Source organism: Perca flavescens, chromosome 17 (assembly GCF_004354835.1).
Source record: "Perca flavescens isolate YP-PL-M2 chromosome 17, PFLA_1.0, whole genome shotgun sequence".
NCBI lineage: Eukaryota > Metazoa > Chordata > Actinopteri > Perciformes > Percidae > Perca > Perca flavescens.
The window spans coordinates 24,235,177-24,262,131 of record NC_041347.1 but is presented as its reverse complement, the minus strand read 5'-3'; the positions used below and the strand labels follow the sequence as shown (position 1 = coordinate 24,262,131).

General features: G+C 41.9%; 1 protein-coding gene and 1 long non-coding RNA gene across 3 annotated transcripts in view; one reads left to right on the top strand and one right to left on the bottom strand.

The window, feature by feature from the left end:
- The window catches only part of camkmt (calmodulin-lysine N-methyltransferase), a 118,873-nt gene that overhangs the window by 36,972 nt on the left and 54,946 nt on the right, over window positions 1–26,955 (bottom strand). The gene's annotated exons all lie outside the window — the stretch shown is intronic.
- Window positions 5,408–6,906, top strand: LOC114571667 (uncharacterized). Its single transcript, XR_003694699.1, has 3 exons — window positions 5,408–5,506; window positions 6,234–6,293; window positions 6,417–6,906. It is a non-coding gene; the product is annotated as an uncharacterized LOC114571667 (long non-coding RNA).

Sequence of the window (26,955 nt, the reverse complement as noted above, 5' to 3'; positions counted from 1 at the left end):
TGGGGGTGACCCTGGGAACTCTTAACGACTTATGGCAGAACTAATCTGGCCTCAGTAGCTGTCAGTAAGCCCATGCACAGAGATGGATTTATCCATCCATCCCTCCGTTTTCTGCTGCTTATCCAGGTTTGGGCCATGGTGGCAGCAGGCTAAGAAAGGTAACCTGGCCATCAGGGTATCCTTTCCCCCCACCCTTCATCCTCACTGGCCTTTGAATGCCCCGGGATCAGACAGCCGGGATGGAATTAGCTAAAGGCCTATTTCAAATATCTGAAGGGAATCCAGGTACTAATTAGGGAAACATAACCTAAAGTTACTTACCAGCTAAGCCAAGCTAAGCTAACAGTACGTGGGACAAGGCTGTTACTATGTCCTCAGTACTAATAATTAATTACAAACAGCCTGAACACTTTCATTTAAAAGATAAAAGGATCTGCTTAAATGAGCTTGTGCTGAAAGCAATATTGATCACGGTTTTTCAGACTGTTTAAAAGTCTACAAAGTTAAAGCACTAGTCCAAATGTTAAATAGTCCAAATGTTGAAAGACAGACGGCCTTTTGTAGGTCTGACATATTCTAAATTGTCTCTGACAGCCATCTCAAAAGGTCAGTTAACATATAAGACCAGCAGATCGCCATTGTGATGGCTTTAAAATGTAAGGACATGCATTACTGATGTCAGCTGCTGTATTTACAGTGACACTGGAGGGTTCTGAGATATGAGGTGTTGGACAACAGTTTTCCTTAACAAAGCAAGCAATTTCACTTGTTTCTTTTTATCTTTAGAAAATAAAATGTCTGCTTTTTTGCCTTTCTTTCAGACACAGGTCTCCTGCTGAGGACAGAATGCTGCTGTATAGTGCTATAGAAAGGATAGGATGAGTAAAAGGAGAGACAGAGGAGAGCTAGGAAGACGAGAAGGAGGAGGGAGATGTTAAGAGTGGAGAGAAATGCAAACAACAGTGTGGAAGAGGAGAACGGGAACAATTTGAGTGCAGAGGAGCAGTAAGGTGGTAGAAAGGAATAGGGAGGGGAGTTTGGGGATAGAGGGAGGGAGTCAAGCAGGATGGAGGTGAAAGCAAAATGAAAGATGGGGCTCATAAGATGGGCTGAGAAATGAGAGCAAGAGGAGAAAGAAAATGGGGGGCAGAGATGAAGAAGCTGAGGAGGAGCGAAAATGAGGCACGGTTATAGTGACCAGGAGGAAGAGGAGCAATGGGAATGGAGGGAGGGAGGTGAGGAGGACAGGCAAAAAATAGAGTAAGGAAGGGGAGAGAGAGAGAGCGGTGTCAAGATGGGGTTAAGTGGTCCATGATGTTGCTTTGAGCACGCACGCGCACGTGCCTCTATCACTATTACATAGTGATACACACAACCACACACCTATCTGTTGGTTACTTTCTCACACACACACACACACACACACACACACACACACACACACACACACACACACACACACACACACACACACACACACACACACACACACACACACACACACACAGTGTCTTTCTCTCCCCTCCGGCCCAGCATGTCTTCAGGCTCCGTGGCTCTCTGGCGGTGATCCGTCTCCACATTAAGCGAGGCCTCAGATAATTCCTAAGCCTCCTCCATGGCCGATCCAATAAGGGATAAGGCTCTCGGCTGGCCATGATCAACTGACAATCTGTCCTCTCACACGGCTACTTTAGTGGAGGCCAGGATTACCCCGGCCAGCCTAGACAGGGTACACACAGTTCACAAGACTACAGAGCTCATGTGTGTGTTGTGTGAGAGAGTCAAAGAGAAAGACAGAGACAGATTTAAAAAGATTGTGTACAGAGGTAAAAGTGTGTGCATGCGTTTGTGTGCATGGCCCCATAGTAAGGCATGAGAGAGCTGGTTGCTGCACCTAGTTTGTGTTACCCCTACAAGTTGAGAGGTTTCAAACTGACAATAAACAGTGAGATCTCTGTGAAAACACTATGATACTTACTAAAATATGGTACTTTGTAAAGGGTAACACTTTTACCGATTAGATTTTATTGTTTAAAATTGTTATTTTAAAACAACAGCGAAAGTCTGTTTTCATTTTAAAGATAAACATTTTGAGATACATTATACAAATCAGCATCAATCTACAACAAAAAATGTATTTGGGCGATGGATGGGCCAGCAACTGCCGTACTGCTCTAAAGGTATGTCTGAACAGTAGCTCATATAAGAGGTAAAGCAGTTTTTGTTGTAAATACAATAAACAATATATTGTAAATAGTTTCTTTCCTGTAATTGAGGAGTTATGTCTAAGAAACTGAACACTATTAGGACAAAACACCAAGTACTATAGAGTACTTCAGCCTTTTTGCAGTATATAGGTGCAGTAGAATAATTACTGCAGTCAGGCGAATGGATGCAAAAATGCTGCAATGCAAACACAAGTCAACAGGGAAAAAGGACAATTCTTACTGATCTCAGTTTCTAGTATTTCAAAATCATAAAAGCAAAATGCTTTGTGGTCTTTAAGGATCTCCATCCCCTGATAAATCGGATTAGGTCAAGTTAGTGTGTTAATAATAATAGCAATTACGAAATGATCATTCTGCCTAGCTGGTATGGTAAACACACATGCTGTGAATAGGCAGGTTTAGATAGCCTATTCGCCTTTCACCAGAAGAGCCAGGCAATGTGTGATTAGGATCGACATTCTAGCCAACAGAGTCTGCCTTGGAGACACTCCTGATCCCTTTTTCCATTGGAATAGGCTCATTTCAACACATCTCTCTCTCTCTCTCTCTCTCTCTCTCTCTCTCTCTGTCTGTCTGTCTCTCTCTCTCTCTCTCACACACACACACACACACACACACACGCTAGGAGGACTGTGCGGTGCTTCGATAAGCGTGGCCCTTCTCTCTCTCTCTCTGAGTAAACATCGTTTTGGATTAGGCAGAGTATAATGAGAGCAGGGGGCTATCTGCCCACCACGCCTGCAATGTGGCCCCCCGCTCCTCTCTGAGGGGGCCGGGACCAATCTTTACTCTGCTATTTATCCCCCTCCTCTGATAGCTTACTTATCTGCTGCAAAATGCCAGGGCTGACTGCCTGTCTAACTGCCCCTATAACTGTCTGCTTGCCTTCTTGTTTGCCTGGTTCCACGCCCTTCTGTCTGTCTCTGTCATCCTGTCTCAAAGCTTGCAAAAGCATCAAGCCAAATGCACGACTACGTCTCATTTTATCTCACCTCTACCTGTCTGTCAGCATGTCTGTCTAAATGACAGACTCCTTTCCTGAATCTCATCTGGTGCTGGTTAGGATAGTATAGCAGTAGGAGTGCTATTATAAAAGCAGAGCAATGCTATATGTAGAGCGAGCAGGACCACTTTTCTTTGCAGTGCTATGGAAAGTCATCGCTTGTGGTTGTGTCTTAAATTATTTAAAGGATCTGTTTTGTCATTTTATTGATTTCATTATGTAGAAATAAAATCACATATGGAGAGTCCGTGTGAAAAAAACATGCCGTGCTTCATGTTTTTTAGTGATCTAGGTATATACAGTTCTTTGATGGGATAGAAAAGCTACCAAGGTAGCATTACCTATTGAGTGTGCAAGCACCAAACCTGATATTACAGGCCACTTTACATAACACCACATATAATTTAGACCAAGAGCTCAACTCCATACAGTGTGATATTTATTACCAACCCTTAAAACCACAAAAACTGGTGATAGACCCTCGGAAATGTGTTGTCCACTTTTTTACTCAAATATGAAGCAGAACGAAGAAATACAAATGGGTCCTCAAGCTGTAACGGATATTCTTGTTTACATAATATCAATGTTTTACATGTACTAGCTTCCTTCACCATCTATCCCATCATGCCCCACACTTGTCATTGACAATGAATAGAAATAGAGAGTGTACTTTGATGAAATTACATTTGGTGCGCAAACCATATACACCACCACCATAGTACCAGAGTGAGTGTTCAGGAGTAAAGGAACACAGGGGAAGTGAGGGTTACAGGAGGAGAGTCAAATAAAGTATGGAGAAAGAAATAGGAGGGAGCGACAGAGACACAGCGGCGCAGAATTACAGAGAGGAGGAACCACTGAATGAGAAGGGAGAGAATGAGATGTGGGGAGAGACAGGGGGAGGCAGAAACAAAGAGGGAGTTTGACATATGGCTAATAGACATATCAGCACTGAGGTGTGGGGTTTAGTTGGCAGACGAGAGTTTTGCAGAGCTTCATTCATTGATTAGCATACGGAGAGTGGCATGGGGCCGTGTGACAACCCTAGATTACGTTGCGTGCGCGCACACACACACACACACACACACACACACACACACACACACACACACACACACACACACACACACACACATAGATTGTCATAGATTGCATCTCTCTCCAACCTTGGAGAAAGGCAAGGATGTCAAATTACAGGGTGTCACCTGCACCAAGCTATAGATTCTTGAATGTTAATGCATATAAACAATTAGGGCAGGAGAAAGAGAAAGAGATGGGAATGGGGGTGATTGAAGAAGAAAATGATGGCGATAAGAGAAATAAAGCAAGGGAGGAAAGAGCTGGGTTTAGTGTGATGACCTGATAATGAGGAGCGATGAGGGAGGGTGGAAGAGGCAGGAGAGGGGAGTCAGTAAAGGGAGTGGGGAAAGCAGAAAATGAGAAAAGGGTGTAGGGAGGAGAGGAATAGGACAATATAAAATAAAAATGAGGAGAGGTTCTTGTTTCTTGGATCATGGAAAAAGAATAAAACAATATGAGAAAGAATGACCGCTGCCACTGAGCCCCTCCATGCCTTCAACCTGCAGTATTCCTTCTGAATGTGAACCGATGTGAAATGTAAAAATCAGAATCTTCTTGCCTATAGCAAAGTCCAGGAGCAATATGCAGTGATATAATAAAAACCAGTGGATCACTTGATTAATGTCAATGTATTTCTTTATTTTACGGTCTTTATTTTACATACATTTTACAATCCATGGCTGTGCAACTTTCAATTAGAATTTAAACAACACAACAAACTGCATACGTATGTGTGAAAACAGTTCTATTTTTGTTTTACTGACAGTATCCTGTGACTGTGTGGTTTAATGATACTATGGATGGAAATGGCATGAAAATCTCACTTTATGAGTTTTTTCTTAACATTAATATGCGTTCCCCCCAGTCTGCCTATGGTCCTCCCAGTCCCGTCGCGACAAGGCAAGCAAACCAAGCAATTGCTTGGGGCCCCGAGCTGGCCTGGGGCCCCAAGACAACGACTGGTTAAGAATAAAATGCAACGACAAACTGTGAGCGCCCCTTTGATAGTCAATGCAGTAAAGTGCAATGACACTGTTATCGGGATCCCCCTCAAGGGGCCCTTCTAGTGATCTCTGCTGCCGGCAAAATACAAAACCTCCTCGGTCGGCAGTCATCATGAAGCGGAATTATGCTTCAGGAAGACAGAAAAGGAAGAAGAGAAAGGAAGAGGAGGATAAGAAAAAACAAGATAGTGGTAAGTGATAAATTACACTGGATAAAATAGCTCTACTTGTCTTGGTGTAATTTTGCAGCAGGTAGGCTAGCAAAAATATGTTTATGTTGGCTAACGTTACCTGTAACCTGCCTGACGGCAAATGCTGCTTGTGACGAACAGTTAAGTGCAAATTTTTTTTTTGAAAGGACGGAATATGGTTACAACTGTAATATGTTTTTTAACGGGATAAGGAAGACGCAGATCTGTTCCAAAATCACTGTTTATCGTATTTAATGACATGACATTGCTATAGCTTTGTAATAGGTTTTGATGAAAGTGGCATAACGTTAGCATGCTATACTAACTATTCCACAGTGATAATCTATTTACCAAATAGGGGTTAGGAAAACCACACCATAAATTAGCTTGGGATGTTTTTAAGCATTAGTAACCCTTAAAGTGTTAGGAATAATTTGTCCGTCTATGTAATGTTTTAAAAATGGTTTCTTAAAGGTTTACAAAAAATGTTTAATCATTACCTGATACCTAATATATTATATGATAGATATAATGTGTATTACAATAAACTGAATTTACAGCACTACTAATAATTAGTAAACATTTAATTATAATTTCATTGTTTGTTAACAGTAAAAAGATTGTTTGCCAACAGTTAAATTACAATTAACTAAATATTAACTATCAATTTACCATCTATTAATGATTGTTATTATAAAGTGTTACCATCTTTTCTTTCTCCCTCAAGGTGTTTTGCTTAAATTTCTCAGCCCTCAGGCTCTTCCTAAGGATACCTCCACTGATGAAGGTAGAGTGAATTTCTCTCACTGAGCTGAGCTGTTAATAGTGACCTCTTTCAATATGCTAACAGTGAAATGGTAAAACGTACTTCACAGGTAATTTCAGATTTCTTTTTCAATTATTTTTCCAGCATCAACTTCATCCTCAACATCGACAGATGCATCACTTCTCAGTGCTGATGTTTCCTCTATAGCACAAGGTCCCACCACCAGAAGCTCTGTAATTAAAGCTGATATCCTGCACAGCCCAGAGTTTAAACTGATAAGTGTGTGCTGTCATATTGTTAGGAAAAAAAACAGTGCAAATCACTATTGAATTCCCACCAAACTGTGTAAATACCAGTCACTTTTGCCCATGGACATTTCAGAATTTTTAATATACAGTAACCTGTCAATTTTCTAGGTGTCAGACACTCAAGCCTGCTTCACACGGGACGATTTTTAAATTGTCGGCCAATTTTCCAATCCTGAGAGACCCCACACACGGTGATGAAAAATTACGGGTCTAACAGTTTTGGTCGTACAGTGTGTGGTGCGCAGCACACGGCAAAATCAACACATCACACACGAACCGATTTGACTCCCGAGCATTCCCAGGTCAGACGGGAAATCTCGCAAAATCCCTCGAGATCAAACGTGACTTCAGAGTAAACAATCATTGCGGATGAAGAGGATGCAGTGGCGATAGTTTGTAGTTTGTTTTTAACCAAAAAAAAACGTTATCAAAAGAAAAGGCGATGGTCAAAGAAGACAACGCGAGCATGGACTATACTTGCTACATCATGATATGGAGGTGATTAGTTTTTTGTCATAGAAATGTCGTTAAGTATTACACAGATTAATTACCGTTGAAATAAATGTTCATATATTCGTTTCCATGTACTCTGGTGGACTGCAGTTGTGGATGTAGTTATGCCCATCGACTTTATTTATTTTACACAGGCTGCGTGCTCGTTTGTCCCCGGGGGACACCACACACGAGGAGAAATCGGGCCAAAAAAATCCAACATGTTGGATATCCCCGATTTGAGATTGGAGCGGTCCCGACGTCCTTCCGAGCAGACGAGAGCAGTCTTAACACACCACACACGGCAGGAATATCGGATCTGATTATTTTACGATAATCTGAGCATCCTTAGGATTGTCGGGAGGGGTGAATCGGGGCTAAAATCGGCCTAATTATCCTGCCGTCTGAACCAGGCTTCAGTGATGCATTCTGTACCTCGACAGATGGATTATATTAATAAAAACATAATTTTTTTTTATTTATGCAAAGTATATGCAACACGAGTATTTGCACTTTAAACATTTATCTATGCACAGTTTATGCAACAGCAGTTTATGCACTGTAAACTTTTTTTATTTATATAAAGTGTGGGTGAACTTAAACTTAATGGCTATGCTGTGGTTCCTGTAGGCTTTGCGTGCGTGCGGGGCAGGGGGGTTGGGGGGCCTCCATGTCCATTTTGCTTAGGGCCCCCAAATTCCTTCAAACGGCCCTGGGTCCTCCAGTGGCTAGAAATGGTGATAGGTGTAAACCGAGCCCTGGGTATCCTGCTCTGCCTTTGAGAAAATGAAAACTCAGATGGGCCAATCTGGAATCTTCCCTATATGACGTCATAAGGGGAAAGATTACCGCCCCTTTCTCTGCTTTGCCCACCCAGAGAATCTGGCCCGCCCATGAGAAAGAGAGAGACATCATGGCTTGCAAACGAGCGAAGCATGGCAGTTGGTCAAGGCCACACCCCCACCCTCCACCTTGCGCCCCCTATCTCCTCCTAAATAGCATTTAAAGCTACAGACACAGAAATAGCACGTCCTAAGGACAGCTCGTTGTGGGACTGGCTCTAGTGGCTGTAATTCTGCACCAAGGCTGAATTTCAGGAAAGAGACTTCAGATACAGTATTAGGGGACCACTAAGACCTATATAAAAGCATCCAAAAAGCAGCATGTCATAGGACCTTTAACCAACTTTTTATACAAGTTTCACCCTATTTGTCATCCAAAACACCAGTTGTTTCAACAAAAATTGTTACCCTGGGTATGCTGTGTTTAAAAAAAGCTCTTCTCAAAACGAGCCCCATCTACAAATAAATGAGATTGTGGAAGGCAAGAACGCCAATAACTGAAGCAGTGTCAGTTGGTCTGGTGTAAATCTGTCTGCAACCTCTGTCACTTCTCTGTTTTTACACATTATAAGCATTACAATAAAATAATTTATACAAAATAATGTTAAGTTGTAGTTTCTTTATCTCTTGTTTGCTGACCCACGTCCTTTTCTTTTTCTCAACAGTCCAAAAACCAAAGTTCAGCTTCAGTTCAGTTTATAATTACATTAAGCTAAAAAAAAAAACGGCAAATATTTTACAATGTTGCATAAAATAAAAAATGTTTGTCGATCGACTAATTCATTGACTAATCATTGCAACTCTGAAGCCAACATGGACGAGAAGTCCTTATAGTGCTCAGAATATTGTTTAACATCTTCAATTCCCATGACAACTGAGAAACCCCCATCTGCTACTGAAGATCGAAAGCTCCACAACAGCTACAACTTCGACTTTGAGGTTAAAGGGAAATTTCACCGCTGGAAAGCTGAATATATCTTTAAATTGGGTCACTTATGTAGTAGAAATGTGAAAAAAAAATTAAAATTGGTGCCTTCTAGGCCAAGATAAGACAGAAAATGTGTTTTTGGCTCATATGGATGAAAGACACCAAATCCCAGAATGCACTTGCTTTGCTGCTGTATGAGGCCACTCCCAAGCCACGCCTGCCCTTTACAGACAGACAGTGAGACGATCAACTCAACAAGTGTGTTTTATTGTCATTTCAACCATATACACAAAAAAACGTATCACCGTGGCTCAAGTGGTGTTACACTTTTAAAACATGCTTTTTTTGGCCACAGCTGATACCTTATCCGGACTTCTTTCAGCGGATTGATTGATAGCTCCAGAGTGAACAGAACTGTGTCCATGGCAACGCTCTGCTATGCATGGCAATGGTGTGTTATCCTTAGCAGCGGTCTGTTGTCAAGAAATAACAGACCGCATTCTACATTAGAATTCAACCAAGCCATGTAATAAGTAAGGGATAATGTAGAGCGAGGCGGTTGTTATAGCGAATACAACCCCGACAGGGTGATCAGGAACCCGACGCGAAGCGGAGGGGTCTTGAATCAGCCTGACAGTGTCAGTACCCGATCCGTTCCACCCGCACAATCCGTTCCGCGCATGCGCAAGATGTTCACGCATGCGCAGATGATGATACTGTTTTACGACCTGCCCGATCTGTTCCACGCTAGCCTCCACCCAAGCTAACGTTAGTTTAGCTAACAGCTAATTCGGCTAACCGCTAGCTGACAAATAACGCATGCAGAACGGATCGTGCAGGCAGAACGGACAGCTAGATTCAGTCTAAAATAACGTTAAGTCAAACATAATGGGAAAAGCAGGCTACAGCAAAATTAAGACTTTACAGTAACAATAAAGACAAGTATTGAGTGATTGTATTTTAAATGAGCACAAGTAAAGTAGAACTGACGTAACAGCTGTTATATATGTTAACGTTTGTTTTGAAATTTTATTTTGAGGGTCTTTTAAAAGTTTGCATGCTGTCTCAGCTAGCGGTTAGCCGAATTAGCTGTTAGCTGAACTAACGTTAACTTAACTGTGGAGGCTGACGGACGGCAGACCGCTACAATCAGCTAGCGGTTAGCCAAATGAACTGTTAGCTAAAGTAACGTTATAGCTTCCCAGTGGAGGCTAACGGCAGACCGCTATAATCACCTAGCGGTCCGCCCGAATTAGCTATTAGCTAAACTAACGTGAATTAGCTATTAGCTAAACTAACGTTAGCTTCCCGGTGGAGGCTAGTGTGGGAACAGATTGGGTAGTGTCGTAAATCATCGTACCACAGCGCATGCGCGAACATCTTGCTCATGCGCAGAACGGATTGTGCAGTTGGAACGGATCGGGTACTGACATACAGGCTGTAGTCGTTTGCCTCTGGGCAAAAAAGCCTCAGATGACGCAAAAATCGTCATTTTGCGTCATCTGAGGTTTTTTTCCAGACCCTCAATACAGAGATCTCCCCTCTCAGGGGGACATGAGGGAGGGAAGCATGGTCATTCAAAAATACTACCGGGGTTCTACGGATACAAAGCTTAATGCTAATCGGTGAAGTTTCCCTTTAAGATTGAAACCTTATCATGTTTCTATCACACTTGTGGCACTCTATATAGCCAGTACCCTATTTTTGTAGTTAGTTAGTTAGTTGTACTTTATTTAGATTAGTCACAACTGCTACAAATTTTGAAAAACAAAGTCTGAGAGAAAATGTTCTACACCCACTCTACCATGACTCAGTCTGAGGTGTGTGCATGAGTGAGAGTGCATAGTTTTGGGTGAAAACATGTCTGCTCCTATGTGTGTTCGTACTTCTGTGGGCACATCAGTGTAGTAATGAGCAGGGGACGATTACAAGTTGTATACCACAATGTTATCAAAATTCAAACAGGGAGGCAACTGACAGGGGGTAGACAAGGATATATTCAGGAAGAGTGACAGAGTGGGAGTGGGTAACAAGAGGGGGGAGACCGAAATCACATCCACTACTAGAGCCTCCAGGAGTCTGCCCAACGAGACACTGATGCCTTAAACATGAGACAGAGATTTGCTATCTCTGTGAAGAGGTGCTGAGGGAAGAAGAGAGGAAAGGGAGATGGGGGAAGAAATAATGCAGAGGGGAGGCTATAAGGATCACATGGAGGGTGCAGATCTGTTTTGGATACAAAGACAGTGATGCTTAGGGGCTGTCAAATTAATTGTAAATTGACTGTCAATGTTATAACCTTTGGCAACACATCAAAGGGGGTCTCACACGGCCAAGGGCTGTTGTGTTGTCCAGTGGCTGCCAAGCAATGCCTACTGCTAAGGTATGTGCTTTGCTCAGGTGCACTTTAAACAGTAATTTTAGGGGAGGGGAGTCGTATTTAAGGCTGCAATTTAGGATTATTTCTGTTCAATCAATTCATCTGGCAATTTTCCCTTTGATAAATCAACTACTCATTTGGTCTTTAGAATGTCAGAAAAGTGTGAAAAATATCCATGACAATTTTCTAAAGCCCAGGGTGACATCTTGAAATGGCTCGTTACGTCTGATCAACAGTCCAAAGCTCAAAGATATTCAGTTCACTGTAACATAAGACGAGGAAAGGCAACACAACTGAGAAGCTAGAAATAGAGAATGTTTGGCATTTTGGCTCGATTTATTTGCTTATTTAATAATCAAATAATTGTTTCAGCTCTAGTCTTTCCATTCACCATCACTCTGATCACAAAACATTTGATACAATCTGGATATTGTATTGATGATGGATTGATGATTTCTGATGGATGTAGGGTTGGGTAACGAACCCTGTACTTTCACCGGTACCGACCGAATCATATTGGTTCACATAAAATCAAACGGTGCCGCATGCGCACGCACGCGGAGGTGCAGACGGAGAAAACTACGTTGGCTCTGCAGTTTTGTTGAAGTCACAGTGAGTCACGGCGATGCCGATAAAGGGGTTTCAAGTGTGGTTACAGAAATTACAAATCCCACTATGGCCACGCCAAGAACCACTTGCCGTCGCCATAGTGGTCAATTGGTTGGGGTTAGGCATTTTACCTTGAGTGGATCTGAACAAATCAGGTTACGTTACCCTGCGTAAGCATGGACGCCTAACCAATAGTAGCTATTGAAGGGTGGGTCTTGGTGTGGCCATAGTGGGAAAAAGAAATATTGCGAGCCGAAAGCAGTGGCAGTGCTGTTCACGTTACACTTCCTGCGAGACAAGCCGGCACAACGGTGGTTTCTGTGCCCTGGTGACTGACTGACAGGCTGAGGTTGTAAGGCAAGGCAACTTTATTTCTACAGCACCTTTCAGCAACAAGGCAATTCAAAGTGCTTTACATGAAAAATTAAAGAGCAAATAAAAACGGTCATGATGAAAATAAAACAGGCTAAAAACCACAAAAAAAAAAAAAAAAATCACCGTCCCTGGCTGCTGTCGCCTGCTCTTGTCTACTTTACAGGCGAGGCGCAGTTCATCTCCAACGAGCCTATGTTCAGTCGCCGGCAGGGCAGTCGGGACTCACCCGGAAATGGCGAGCAGGATGAGGTGACTAGAGTCTCTCAAAATCTGATGAAAATCTTCTAAACTGACCTTTGTTGAGCTGAAATGAAGACAGATTCAGCAACTGCACGGCCTATTTCTCGCTTAAAATGTTTTCAGAAACATGTTTCAGTGAACTATTTTAGTACAATATGAGATCGTATTCTGAACGGCCGCCATGACAGTCTGGCTTTGGATTTCCGGAGAAAACAAACCCATGTGACGCTGCGTTAAGTCCAATCAGCTGCCGGTTTTCATTACTTGGGCAACAATACAGAGTAGCGCCGCCTGCTGTTATGGAGGCGTATTACGTTTCTCAGCCGCCACATGAAGTAAACAAACACAGCTGCGTTAATTTCGTTAATTTTTTTTAACGAGTTAAATATTAAAAAATGTACGCAAAAATGAATGCATTAATTTTGACAGCCCTAGGTCTAAGTAAATAGGATAAATAGGTTTGGAATTATTTTTACAACTGAAATAATTTTTTTGTAATTACAGAGGGACAGTACTGAAAAAAGGTACCGTTGGGTACCAGGAACCCAATTTCAGGTACCAGTATCGGTACTGATATTGATTCAGATGCAAAAGGTACCCAACCCTAGATGGATGAATGCTAAATGACAGCTGTGTGTGACGAGATGTTTCAAGATGGCTGAGGCAGCAAAGATGGTTTGCTGTGAATATAATTTAGCAAAGATGATTAGAAATATAAGCTTGTTGCATTATAGCTCTGTTATTAAGAGATAAGATTTACAATTCTGATTTGGTGCTACAGTGGCTCTACAGAATATACTGAGTACGCTGTGTGATTCAACTTAAATTATTGACTGCCTGTAAGGTCACTCCAGCCCCTGATTGACCACTTAGTTTCACGCTCTTTTCACGCTCTTACATCAAGCTGCTGAATTTAAATATTGTAAAGAAATATTTGGTGGCTTGCATGTTCAGCTGAGCAGCTACTTTATTGCTTGTTAGTGTGCTTGTTTGCTGGACCCTTTGTTTCACTATTATGCCGTTTTGTTATGTTCAGTCTACTTTCATGAAGTTGTATTATGTATAGGGTTGGGTACCGAAACCCCTATGCAACCGGTAGGAATCGGACCGGATTAGAACACAAATTCCGGTTCCATTTAATGTGTCGACTGAAATATTTTCCCTCTGTCGCTCCGAAACGGACGTAAAAATATCACCCTCCGTAGTTTACCGTAAATGCTGCTATTATATTAAATTACACATTCAATTAATGATTAATAATATGTGAAAAAGAAAGATTTTTTCGAATTATTCCCTAAATGCATTGAAACTTTGGTAATGACAGACGATTTGCAATTAATTCAACCACCGGATGCACTGCCTTGGCTGCCTGTGTCGGCACAAAATCATCATATTGACTTTGAATTGACTTTAATAGTTTGTCAATTGAATCACCAGTCCAGCCATTCCAGAAATATTAAGAAGATCGCAACATTGGTTTTGACATTTGGCAAGGATGACAAACCAAAGTAGTGAGTAAACTGAAATGCTTTCAGACTCAAAAAGATTAGGCTTGACTTCTGAGCAAAGACTGGTGCTGAAGACAGGGTGAAAGCAGTTTATGAGAAGGACAGAGCAGGATAGGAAGATGGTTAATGGGGTGGATTGGGGTGAGTTTGTGGGCTGAAGTATAAAGGATTGAAACGGGTGTGGGCAGTGGTGACTGGGAGGAGGAATGGTGGCGGCAGGGTGTTAATTTGGGAGGTTCAGAAGAGGAAGGAGACCCCTGGGGCTCTCTGTCGCTCTTCTCTCTCAACTGAAATAAACTGCACTGCGACAAAGTCTCCATGAGAGGCCAGCGAGTGCGTGCACATGTGATACAGCAGTGCCCATGTGTATTTCTGACTGTGTATTTGCATTTGTGTGTGCGGATGTGTTCACATTTTTGTGTGGCGGGCTGCCTGAAGGCTCCCTGTGTGCAGACGTTTTATTGGCGAGGCAGATGAGCAGGGCAGATATCCTGGGGCGGCCTGGCAGTGGCCAGAGCTTTATCTGAGCTGAAATGATTTTAGCACTCCGTTTTGGAGCACTAACCCAGGAGCAATGTCACCCCCCTCCTTCTTCTCCCAACCTTACTTCTTTCTTTCTCTGTCACTTTGTCATTTTCTCTTCTCTTCTGCTACTTATTCTCTCTTCACCTCCTCACATCTCTCTTGTCTTTGTCCAACTCTGGCTGACTATAGCTACTAGATTAGAGAGAAAGAGAATGACTGGGGAAAAAAATACTTTTTCATATGCAAAATCAGTTCAAATATTTCCTGATCTTTATGTTAGGTTTATTCTGCCTTTTTCTGTTTAATTGATACAATGTGATTTTTAAATAGCTGTTTATTACAATGCATAATGTGTTTTTGTCTATTTTCAATACCAAATATGTGCAAATTGGGCTATCGATTAATCAATTGGTCTATAAAGTGCCAGGGAATATTAAAAACAATCACAATTACTCGAAACAGAAGTTGGCCAACCAAAAGATATTTAGTTTATTAGAATAGATATTTATTTAATGACAATCTAATTGAATATTGACATAGTTGCAGAAACATTTTCAGTCAATCAGCTAATTGATTAATCGTCCAATCGTTTCAGCTCCACACACTTTTGCTTATATGGAAATAGACAATGTGCTGCTCTGATTGAAGTGAGCTGAATCAGACAGATCCTGATGCATCTCAATTCGGTCATTTGATGCTACTGTAAACAGTTCCCCACTCATTAAATATCTGGCCTTTGCAGTGTGATGTACTGTAGCGCCTGTGTCATGAAGGTTAATGATATATTTAATAAGTGATTTCTTCTTAGTTGGAGCGTTTTTTCAGGCAAGGCGGCGTGCCTCGGCTATAATGTGCTCTGGGAAACCCTGCGTATATGATGTGAACGCACATTACGTCCGTACCTTATAAGCAAAAGGAAAAAAAATTGGGCGCTTTAAAAGGCATTGGACAGATTTGCTTGCTAAAGAAGCTAAGAGTAACATTTAAAGATTAATAGATGCATTCAAATTTAAAGTTTTAAGTCACATTAAACCTCGTAATTTGTTTACCTCTAACTTAGATGATGTCACTTGACTGCCTGTCAGTGAAGTAAGGTAGGTTTCTGAAACCCCACCTGAATCTGCTCATCGGAAACACTGACATTAAGTGTCGTTCCATTGCATTTTCCCAGCAGGAGGTTGGACATTCAGACTAGTTGTCAGGAATGCCGCATTTCAGTACAGGACGACTAATCCAATTGGAGACTCCCTCACACACCAACTCGCAAAGCTCTTCTCAAAGCCCCACGTGTTTATTGCCTTTACGAAATATCACATATTTTGCACGAGACTCTCAGGCAGAGGCATGCTGGTTTTCTGCAATCAGGGCCATTATCACACTGGGTCGATGGCTAGGCCCCACCAACCAGCTGCAACATTGATGGTACCTTTCCCACTCCTCTCTCATCTCCCCCCTCTCTCCTTGTTCTCTATCCACCCCACACCACCATCTTTGTTTCTCTCACTGCAGTTACCTCGGCTTCCACATGGTGAATTAAGTGGTATTACGAGGAAATGCTTCTAGCTGAGCTTAACTGCATTACAAGAACAGGTAATATACCCTGAGAGAGAGAGTGTGTGTGTGTGTGTGTGTGTGTGTGTGTGTGTGTGTGTGTGTGTGTGTGTGTGTGTGTGAGACAAAGAAAGGGGACAGAGGGTGGAGGGACAAGTAGAAAGAGAGAGAGAGAGAGACAAAGAAAGGGGGTCTTAAGTGAATTGTCAACTCCAATGCTCTAATCACAGTGAAAGCTCTGGACAAAGAGCAAGAAAAGGCCACTTAGCCCCGACTCCCTCTCTACTTCTTTCTATCTGCTTCTCTCTCTCTTTATCTCCTTGTATAGAGGCAGGTCTCTTCAAAATAATACCTTCCAAAACACCTGAGAGAGGAAGAGAGGGAAAGAAACTGAGAAATGGAAGAAAAACTAAATATATTACATATTACGCAAGTTGTTGCAGAGCAGTAAACTCCAGTAATCACTTTTTTTATTGGCTACATTTGTATGCTATTTGGCTTAAGTTTTTGTTCATTCCAGTTTAATATGGTTGAGATTGACAGTTTGTTCTATAGAAGCTTTTATCATACAACAATCAGGCAGGACAGGATTATAACACAAAGATACTTGCTCCCCACACTGGCCTCTATTCTGGCCCTCAGCTGCTCTGCAGGACCTCCACTTTCCATAAAGCCTATAGGAAGATCACCGGCTCCCTAGGGCTAGGCAGCCATGATGGCTCTATTCAACTGTCCTGCTAATGCTATGCTGATTGTGTGAGCACAGCTAGCATGTTGTGTGGCTAAACATGGGTCATTTCCTCGTTTCCCCCATGTCTCTTTTCAAATGTCCAGGCATGGAGAGCCTTTATTGGGGCAATGGTTACTAAAGATGGAGGTTTTTACATGCGAGAAGTCAAACTGGAAAAACACAATGGTACGCATATATATGCACAATTGCTGGAATCCAATTTTGATATTGGATATAGAAATACATACAGAAATATAGAAAAAACTGTCTTGAGAAACCAAAGTAAAACACACAACAAAGTTTCCTGTGTCCCCTTCAGAGTGTGTCCATTGTGGAAGGTGACAAAGGAGCGCTCATACAGCCATGTTGAAACATAATGGATGTGGCCCCTTGGTTCACTACTTATTGTACTATAGAATACCTCCTTTCTGATTGTGTGTGTGTGTGTGTGTGTGTGTGTGTGTGTGTGTGTGTGTGTGTGTGTGTGTGTGTGTGTGTGTGTGTGTGTGTGTGTACAGTATGAGTGCTCACTTGGAGCAAAATGTTCATCTCTGCACTGTGCATGTAGCCTGTCAGAGAAAAAAAAAATATTTCCATCATTCAGTTTTTGCTTTACAGACTACCTTCTTCTTGGGAGTTTGAAATACAAAGCATGATATACACTGAATACTAAATTTCAGTCCATAAACAAATGGCCAGACAGAAATTCACAAAACAGCATCTGGATACAAATTAATAAATTAGAAAATGATGGATGATTAAAAATGTTTGATTTGAGTTTTGAATGTTTTGATTTTCTGCTCTTTTAAGGTTGAGGACAATTTTCTGTCAGTTGGTTAGTTCATGATTTAATGCTCAATATATATTATCACTTTTAAGCTATTTTGAAATGTTTCTGATCACCTGGATGACTGAGAATTGCCATGTACATATCTTTGAAGATCAGAGAATTGGTCTCTTTGACAAGTTACTGACTATAGAGGAATTCACTTGGATTTGTGATTTGATATATTATACATACTACAGAAGACACACTTCTTTCTCCCATATCCTAAACATTAGGAAGGTTTGTTTGCATGCCACACAGACACCCACTTTTGTGACAAATTAATTGAAGAAAACAAAGGTGAACATCAGAAGTTTATTGGTGCAGGAGACATGAAGGCAAAAGAGCTTAAGTGAAGGAGGGGGAAAGGGCAGAAAAGAGAGAAAAGGAGGAGGGAAGACAGGGCATGAAAAACAGAGGGAAAGACAGTCCAAGAGTGAGAGCAACAGAGAGTGAAATAGAGAAATGGAGAAGGGCAGAAGAGGTGGGACAACACAAAAAGAATACTTTAACACCTAGTGTGAGTGAGATTGTGTATCACTAGTCTGACACCAAACCTAGGCAACAAACAGAGAGCATGGTACTGTAACTGGGCACAGAAGGTTGTGATGAATATTTCATATTGGAGATTGTAACTTATTGAAAAGGCTCCCATGAGGTGTGTGCATGTGCAATTGTCTTTACCCATCTTGGGAAAGGGTGTAGACAGTCTAGAACCTGACCAGATTACTACTTTTTAAAAGTTCAATCAGAAAAAAAAAAAGCCAAGACAGGTGATCTCTAGTCTTGAAATGTCACAAACAGCAAAGCAACGCAACCAGAAAAAGAAAGAAACAAAAATTATGACATTTTAAATAAAATACAGAGACACTAAATACAGAGACACACACACCTACTTTTGTTGCAGTATCAGTAGCTGCAATACAGTTTCAAAGTTTCCTCCCAGCTCGCTGTCAATGTTTTGAAACTCAAGATAACTGACTTTTTTAAACATCAATCAGGATATGAGAGGACATTTTGGAGTTTAAGGATGGTATTTGGCTCAATAACAAAATCAGAGAGTGTATCGTTAAATGTGGCAAAGCACAGACATATGGGTAATGGGCACTGGAAATGTTTGAGACTACTAAGAGGATACCTTGGTGCTAACACACACATCACACAGTGATGAAATATATTTTTCTTTTGGGTGATTTTGTAGAGTTGGACTGACTTGGAATGTTGGATAAGTGACATCGGTGTCAGAGGGAGACAGCCAATAGCCAACCTCTCAGAACCTTAAGATCAGTGATAGGGAAGGAAGAGCATGCAAACACACACACACACACACACACACACACACACACACACACACACACACACAGAGTCAGTAATCGAGTGGGAGGGGTAAGCTCCTCTCATTCTTTCTGTTTTTCTCTCTCTCTCTCTCTCTCTCTCTCTCTCTCTCTCTCTCTCTCTCTCTCTCTCTCTCTCTCTCACACACATATATAACAAAATAATCAGTTCACACAGAGACTTTTTAGTATTCCCCCAGTTAATCGCAAAGTGCAAAATGAAACTCTGCTACAATGTGCATGTTTTCTATGCTACTAGTTTCAAGCATATATTTAGAATAAGTGACTTCTCCAAGGAGAGGGACATAGTTTCAGTAATTTTGCAAATGGCAATAAATCATTTGAATTATTTTGGTGTTATTGGAATAAATAACACTCTCACAATCTTTTAGAAAAATCTCAACAAAAATCTTCACACTAAACTGAAAAAAGCTGTTGCTGCAATTTTGTTAATTTTACAGGAAAAAAAACACTGTTATTATTATCAGATGAGGAGCCTATGATCAAAATAATGAAGTTACTGTTTAACGCAGGACACTTTGGTCTATTTTGATTCAACGTCTTCTTTTACTCTAATGGAAATAAAACTTCAAAAATACACATTTAGATGGCATTTGTTTAAGCTGCATCTGTAGATTTCTTCTAAATTAATCTACATCTTTAAACCTAACATTTAAGGGGGAAAGACTCTTAACTCATTAACTGGGGAAGTTCTGTGCTGATATGTTTAGTTATTTTGTTTATCCTGTTCACCTGCAGTGCCTTGTCAAATGTATGCATATTAGCGCATTTTAATTAGTTTACGCTTAGTTTGCATATCAATTTAGCGATTGTGAGGACATTATTAGACACGGATTTTACTGTAGCTGTTCACCTGGAGTGTCTCCATTAATTACAGTACATTAGCCTGTATGGCCATGATGCCTTAGCTAAACCTTAGCTTACTTATAAGCTAGTAGCTCATGCATGTTAGCAACTTTCGGTAATTAGCTGTAAACTTGAGGCACTGGCTGCTTAGTCTGTTAATCACCTCTCACCTCCACACAAGACAAGAAAAACTTCCTGGGGTAGGAGCTGGAAGGGACTGCTGCCTTTCTGTCTGTCTGTCTGCCTGCCTGCCTGCCTGCGTCTGTGTGTGCAGCAGTGAGCACTGCCTCCAAGGAGACGTATCACAGACAGAGAGAGAGAGAGAGAGACAGACAGAGAGAGAGAGAGAGAGAGAGAGAGAGAGAGAGAGAGAGAGAGAGAGACACACAGAAAAAAGGGCGCTTTCTCAAGGAAAAGGGCAAGTGCTAAAGCCCCTTTTGATGTCTAGGTCTGCACGTGCCTGCCCACACATATACACACTGTAACACACCAGTCACCAGTCACCCAATCATCACCCAACAAGACCAATTTGTTGCCACGAGTTACCAGATGGGGCCGGGACAATGTCAGCTGTCAGCCAGAACTGACACGGACCGTCATTGGTTTGCTGGTCACCAGTGGTTACAGATGGTGCTGCTTCGTTAGTGAGACAATTTACTCTTTAGGCAGGGAGTCTACACACACAGTGTGTCTGTGTTTTTACCAGCCAGGTCCGGGTTGGTTTTTACATACACCCACGCAAAAGCGCACATACACAAACACAAACATAGACACACATGGCCTTGAATAAAAAAAGCAATATAAGATAGAGAATAAAAATGCATTGGTGCTGCCCCATATCAGACAAAACAGAGCAACACTGAGATTAAGCGTCATACTGCTGAGAGAGAGAAATAGAGATGTGAATAGTGAAAAGCAAGATATCATACATTCATTTTAAACAGGGGTGGGTGGTGATTGAGTGAGAAAGGCTCTGTGTGTGTGTGTGTGTGTGTGTGTGTGTGTGTGTGTGTGTGTGTGTGTGTGTGTGTGTGTGTGTGTGTGTGTGTGTGTGTGTGTGTGTGTGTGTGTGTGTGTGTGTGTGTGTGTGCCTGCGTGTATGCACGTGTGCGACTGTGTGTGTGTTTGCACTCCCTACGGCCCTAGGGTAGCAGCGGACATATTGACACAAAATAAACAGCGCTCAATCTCCCGGCCTGTGATTGCTGCTCCGGTGTCAAGATAAGTCCTGGACCGGTGGCAGCTGAGACCGGCCGCTCGCACAACAATAGAGGACAAAGAAGGAGGAAACACAGAACATCAACATCTAACTGACTTTCTCTCTGCCTCTGCATCTTAGCTTCTCTTTACCAACTGAATATCAATGTAGGAACCTTCTGACTACAAACTCTGTACTCAAACTGTAAATAGCAGTATGACCTGTGTGTGAAATATTACAACAACCTTGCTCTTTGAAAGCACTAAAATGAGACGAACATTCTGCCTAATGTTCGTCTCATTTTAGTGCTTTTCCAGTCTTTTAATCCTTTTGGCCAGTCAGACTTGTAAAGTTTGGATTTTAGTTGTCCTACAAGCCAGTTAATTGATAAGTACTCTGCAAATATGCTTTACTGTTCATTCTTTGATTTGTAAGTACATTCTAATCTTACATTTATTGTGTGTTTTTTATTTTGTCATTGTTCATCTTTATCTGCAAAACTAAGGTTTTATTTTAACGATATAAGCACACGGCGTGAAGTGCATGGCGCAGATGCGTTTAGGGCGTGTCCAAATCCACTTTTGCTAGTTTGACGGCGTAATAAAGGGCCCGTGCGCCGGGCGCATGGTTCAAAAGGGTTGTACTTAGGGTTGTACCTTAATTCATAGGTGCGTTTTGGGCGTAACATGCAATAAACCAATCAGAGTGTCATCTCCCATTCCCTTTAAAAGCCAAGCGTGTTTGTACGTTGGTGCTTTGCTATTATGATGGCGGATTTGCACCGTAATATTTTGGGGGTGAAATACTTATTTTCGTAACAATCAAGTATCAAAAACAGAGGACACGCTGTTGGGTGCTATCCTCCTCTCCTACTCTTTCTTCAATGCCTAACGGATCTCTTTCTCTCCCTGACCCTGTCTTTCACTGGTTGAAGCCTGAAAATATTCTAAACAAATTAATAACATAACTAATTCCAGTCGTCGGACTGTTCAGCTCTGTTTCATACCGATACCTCCGGTTCAGGCTGGTCCTCTATCCTCAACACGTGCCTTTTTCAGTCACGGAAAATACTTTTCAACACTCATCTGGATTAAAGCAGCAAACATTCAGTGTAAGAGTAAAAAAATGCCAAAATGCAGTGGTAGAATGTAACAAAGTACAAATTTGTCCTAACTGTACTTAAGTACATTTTTCACGTATCTATACTTTACTTAAGTAGACTCAATAGTGCATAGCCTACTTTTGACTTTTACTTTGTTTCATTTTGCAGCAATTATCTATACTTTCTACTCCAGTACATTTCTACAATGTTCCGTTACATTTTCTGATCAGTTTCCCCCCTCTGCCAAAACGTCTTCCTGACCGTCACACGTTTGTCTCACCAGTAAAGTTTGGTTGCCATAGATACTGTATATATGGGGCACCGCTGATCCAAGCCGGCTCCGGTGCTGCAGAGCCCGGCGCAGCGCCGCTGACCCTCGGTAATACAGCCTCCGGTAAAAGTGAAAATGAAAACGTTTGTTTTTATTATTCCCGTTTTTAAATCATAGTTGCTACATCTATTTCTCTCCACAGCGTTGTTTACTCCTCCGCCAGGCTGCGTAAAACGCGTTCATATCTTATTTATTTGGCTGGACCTCTTCACATCTCCCCATTTGCGCTGCTTCACACACTTTATTTGCTTACTTGCATGGTTAAGAAAATAAAACTGTCTTAAAATACATCCATGAATAAAACCAACCGCATTCCTATTCTAACAACACATTTCCGTTTTATGCTGGTTAGGATAGGAACTATTTTTAAAAGCCAGGCCTTGTTTGTGGTAGTGGACATCTTCTACTTTTACTAAAGTAAATGTCTCTGGTTATTTGTACTTTTATTTAAGTACTGAGATTCAGTACTTCCTCCACCACGCCTCCAACAATCTCCAAAAACCTGTCTCCCAGGAGGTGCACAGGAAGTGTCATGTCCTTATATGGGAATTTGCGGGGTGTTTTTTTATGATAATTAGGAACAACTGGCACGCGCTTTCAGTTACGAAGACGTGGGATTCATCAATCCTAAGAACACAGGTGTGAACAAATCTGCTGTTTAAGAACCCGTCATGAATCCGACGTAGACTTTTCTTAGGAACCTTAAGAACATATTTAAGAGAAAACTTAGGAAGATATTGGTGAATGAGGCCCATTTTTATAATAAGTTCATTTGATTTACAGCTGCTACATATGTTTTGACCTCGACAACCCAACCGCATTTTACAGCAAACTTGTGACTAGCAGGCACAATTGCTAATTGCTAAGAGTCGGGTTGGGACTACAACATTAATGCACTGACAACATTGTATTCAGAATATCAAATATTCTTTATAGCACTTTTTAATGTGTGATTGTGTAAAGGTGTTCACGAGATCCTTTCGTGAACTTGCGGATTCCGCCAGCGGTCTTCTCTCGTTTTGATGGAGACAGACGCTGTGTGCACGGGCTGTGTGTGTATCTGTGTGTGTGTGTGTGTGTGTGTGTGTGTGTGTGTGAGACAGAGAGACAGAGGAGAGCAGGGAAAGGAAAGGCAGCTGAACGAAATATGCTGTGTGTTTTAAATAGCGTTAAAAGTCTATGCAGTGTGGGAAACCATGCACACGGATTCAAAATCCAAATTTCAGGAACAGGAGTCTTCTTCTTCGCCCAAAAAAAGCAAAAGGATATTGAAAAGAGCAAGAGACCGGCTTTTTGAAGCGTAAAGGCTACCGTAGCTGTAATACGTACTATGAACTGCGTGGTGCGAGAGAGTTGATTGCGATATATGATCTCAACGCTAGATGGGAGAAATTCCTACACATTGGACCTTTAAGGATACATTTCACAAATGTTCTGCTCTGTAATCGCTCTACGAGATTAGAGCTAGAGGAATATGCACGCTATCTTTGAATGTCTCTCTCTCATGTACACACACCTGATAACTTTTCTCGCGATATTAAAACGTGACGATATTTCTCATCAAGGTGAGAAGCTGTCTCGCGACATCAGTACACAAGTGCAGAATTACATCGGTGCCGAGGACCAATTCACGTTTAATCAATCTGTGCCAAATTTCGTTACCTGAGAGCGGACAAGTGAACGACTGCAAGAGAGACAGGGAGGATGGACCGAGGGACGTGAAGACAGAATGAGAGATCGTCGACAGGAAGGGCATCAGCGCATTACAGCGGAGTAGGTGTCAGGGCACTGAGTTCTTCGTCTGTCTCATCCTCACCTCCCTCCCCCTAGGCCAGCACCAACACCTTCCACCCCTCTTCTCCAGAAATGAATATTTCTCATCACCATATGAATATTGCGGGCGTGACAAGTGCGTGTAAACACACAAAGGCGGAGTGCTCAAATCCACTCACTGGGAGCTATTAAGTCGTCAGGCGGCACAGAGAGGCTGACAGAGGAGGGAAACAGTGTGCATGTATGTGTGTATGGTGACAGGGAAGAGAAACGATGTGGCGGGCCACTGAACAGAGCAGCCTCAGAGAGAGAGAGAGAGAGAGAGAGAGAGAGAGAGAGAGAGAGAGAGAGAGAGAGAGAGAGAGAGAGTGGACAGGCAGTCAGAAAAAAACAAGGAAAGAAAGAAAGAAAGAAAGAATTGCTGGCAGACTGCTAATTTTACATGTCGGAAAAAAAACACCCAACCTATGCTCAAACTGTCAACGTCACTGTCACCTCAAAACCCAGGGGAAGGTGTGTGTGTGTGTGTGTGTGTGTGTGTGTGTGTGTGTGTGTGTGTGTGTGTGTGTGTGTGTGTGTGGGACAGATGGGAATAGGAACTCTGTGTGTGTGAACAGGATGCAAGAGGAGAGAAAGGCAAATACAATGTTTGTGAAGTGTCTTTTTGCAGGTGTGTGAGCAGGGAGAGCCCTTTTGAGATATTGTGGGTTCAAATACATATGCACACACAGGCAAAACAACTCAAGTTTGTGTGTGTGTGTGTGTGTGTGTGTGTGTGTGTGGGGGGGGGGGGGGGGGGTGTGTTCCTCTAAACAATAAAAGGAACCTGCCAAGGTGACCCAGCGCCATTGGTCTAATATACATTCCACTCACCCTATTCACGAAACTTACATGACATCTCCATGCCTCTCCTCTTTTTAACTGAGTAACCCTGAATAATAATGCAAGGTTTTCAAACCAACCCAAAGTAACCTTGAATGTTGGTTCACCCTATCAAGTGAGTTAATATAATTTATCATCCAGCTGCTGCTTATCCTTGCACAGGTGCTCCTTTTATTCAAATGCACATGGATCATGAAATTCACACCAAACAGCCTTGTGAGCATCATTTTGAGATAAGTGAAAATGTGGGCGTCCTTTTAAGCATGTTTTTACAGTAGTGAAAACTGTACCTTGTGCAGTGAGGGACTTTTTTTACTCCACTGGGCTAGACCTTTGCATTGTTACATTAGCTAGGTCTACTGTAAGCAAACCACGGGGCAAATACAGTTGGTGAACACACAAATGTTTAGTTGGGATCATACTACCGCAGATTTACTGTACATACTGTACTAACATATGAGGAGAATATGGTACTAATTATAAAAAGTAATTAAGTTTTTACAAAATAACTGCACAGAAAGAACCAGTAATTGAGCTATTTGTGTTTGTGTATACTTCAAGCAAACACTGGTTAACGCAGAGCAACCCCATCGCCAGACTGACTTGTTATTAGACTATTCAACAAAACTGTGACTATATTGAATTACTACATCCATTGGCAACTTTTAATAATTTCTACAATATCTATGTACAGTATATGGCAACTACAGTACAGTAAGGTATGGTGAACACTTTGCTAAATGCAGGTCCAAGGTCTTATGCCTGAAAGTCAGACACAGTACTATTAATACTAGAATTGGTTTCTTAACCACTGTTAACAGCACATCATCTTCAGTAAGCACACCACACCACAATGGTTAAAACAAAACTAAAAATCATCCTTCAACCACTGGCGTCAGCTGATACTTTTTGTATTTGACAGCCTCTCATGCCTTCATCTTTTCATTTTCTTTTCAGAGTAATCACAGAGCTATACAATGAATAACCATGACATTCTCTGATTTAAGGGTCAACTAGGCAGATTTCACAGACCAAGCAGATACAGCGGTGACGCAGCCGCTAAGTGGGCCAGGGGTCTATCAGTCAGCGGATCTGTTGGGCTTGTAACCTGCGGCGACAGGTCCTTAACGCGCAGCGTGGACAGAGCCGTAACAGATGCCCAGCTAAGTGCCTGATTAAAACTTAATGTGCAGAAGGAGCCGTGTGCAACTGTGTGTGTTTTTCTGCAAGTGTGTGTGTGTGTTATACAGCGTTAGGGAGAATATGAGATGGGCGCCAGCCCTCCAGCGAGACAGGGGCCATGCCAGCTGCTTCTCTCCCCAGAGACGGAGCCCTGAAGCTGGGCAGCGAGGCAGGGTAGTCAGGGGAGGCAGTAGGGGGTGATGGCACAGTCACAACACAAGTGGCATATGTGACGTGACACTCCACTTATCAAATGAGATCTCATTTTCTAATTATAAGACACTCTCTCTCTCTCTCTCTCACACACACACACACACACACACACACACACACACACACACACACACACACACACACACACTTCAAATCCCAGAACAATGGTTTGGCCCTTGAAGTCAAGTCCAAAACTACTTTTGACACAAAAGAATTGTGAATGCAGTTGTCAAGAATAAAACATGCAAACTACTAAAAGTGCCAAAAGGTACACACTGTTGCTGGCAATTTTGGAAATCAACAATGTGCAGAGCTTAAGCCTGACTGACATCTGCCAAATAGCAAACATGTAACTAGAGTGGTTTTGTTTTGGGATACGTTTTAAAGAAAATTTTATTCAGGCCATGTGTAAAACATGTAAAATCTATTTTTGTCATCAAATGCCTCCAAAAGCTAAAAGAAATCAAATTTTCCCCTAAATATTCTG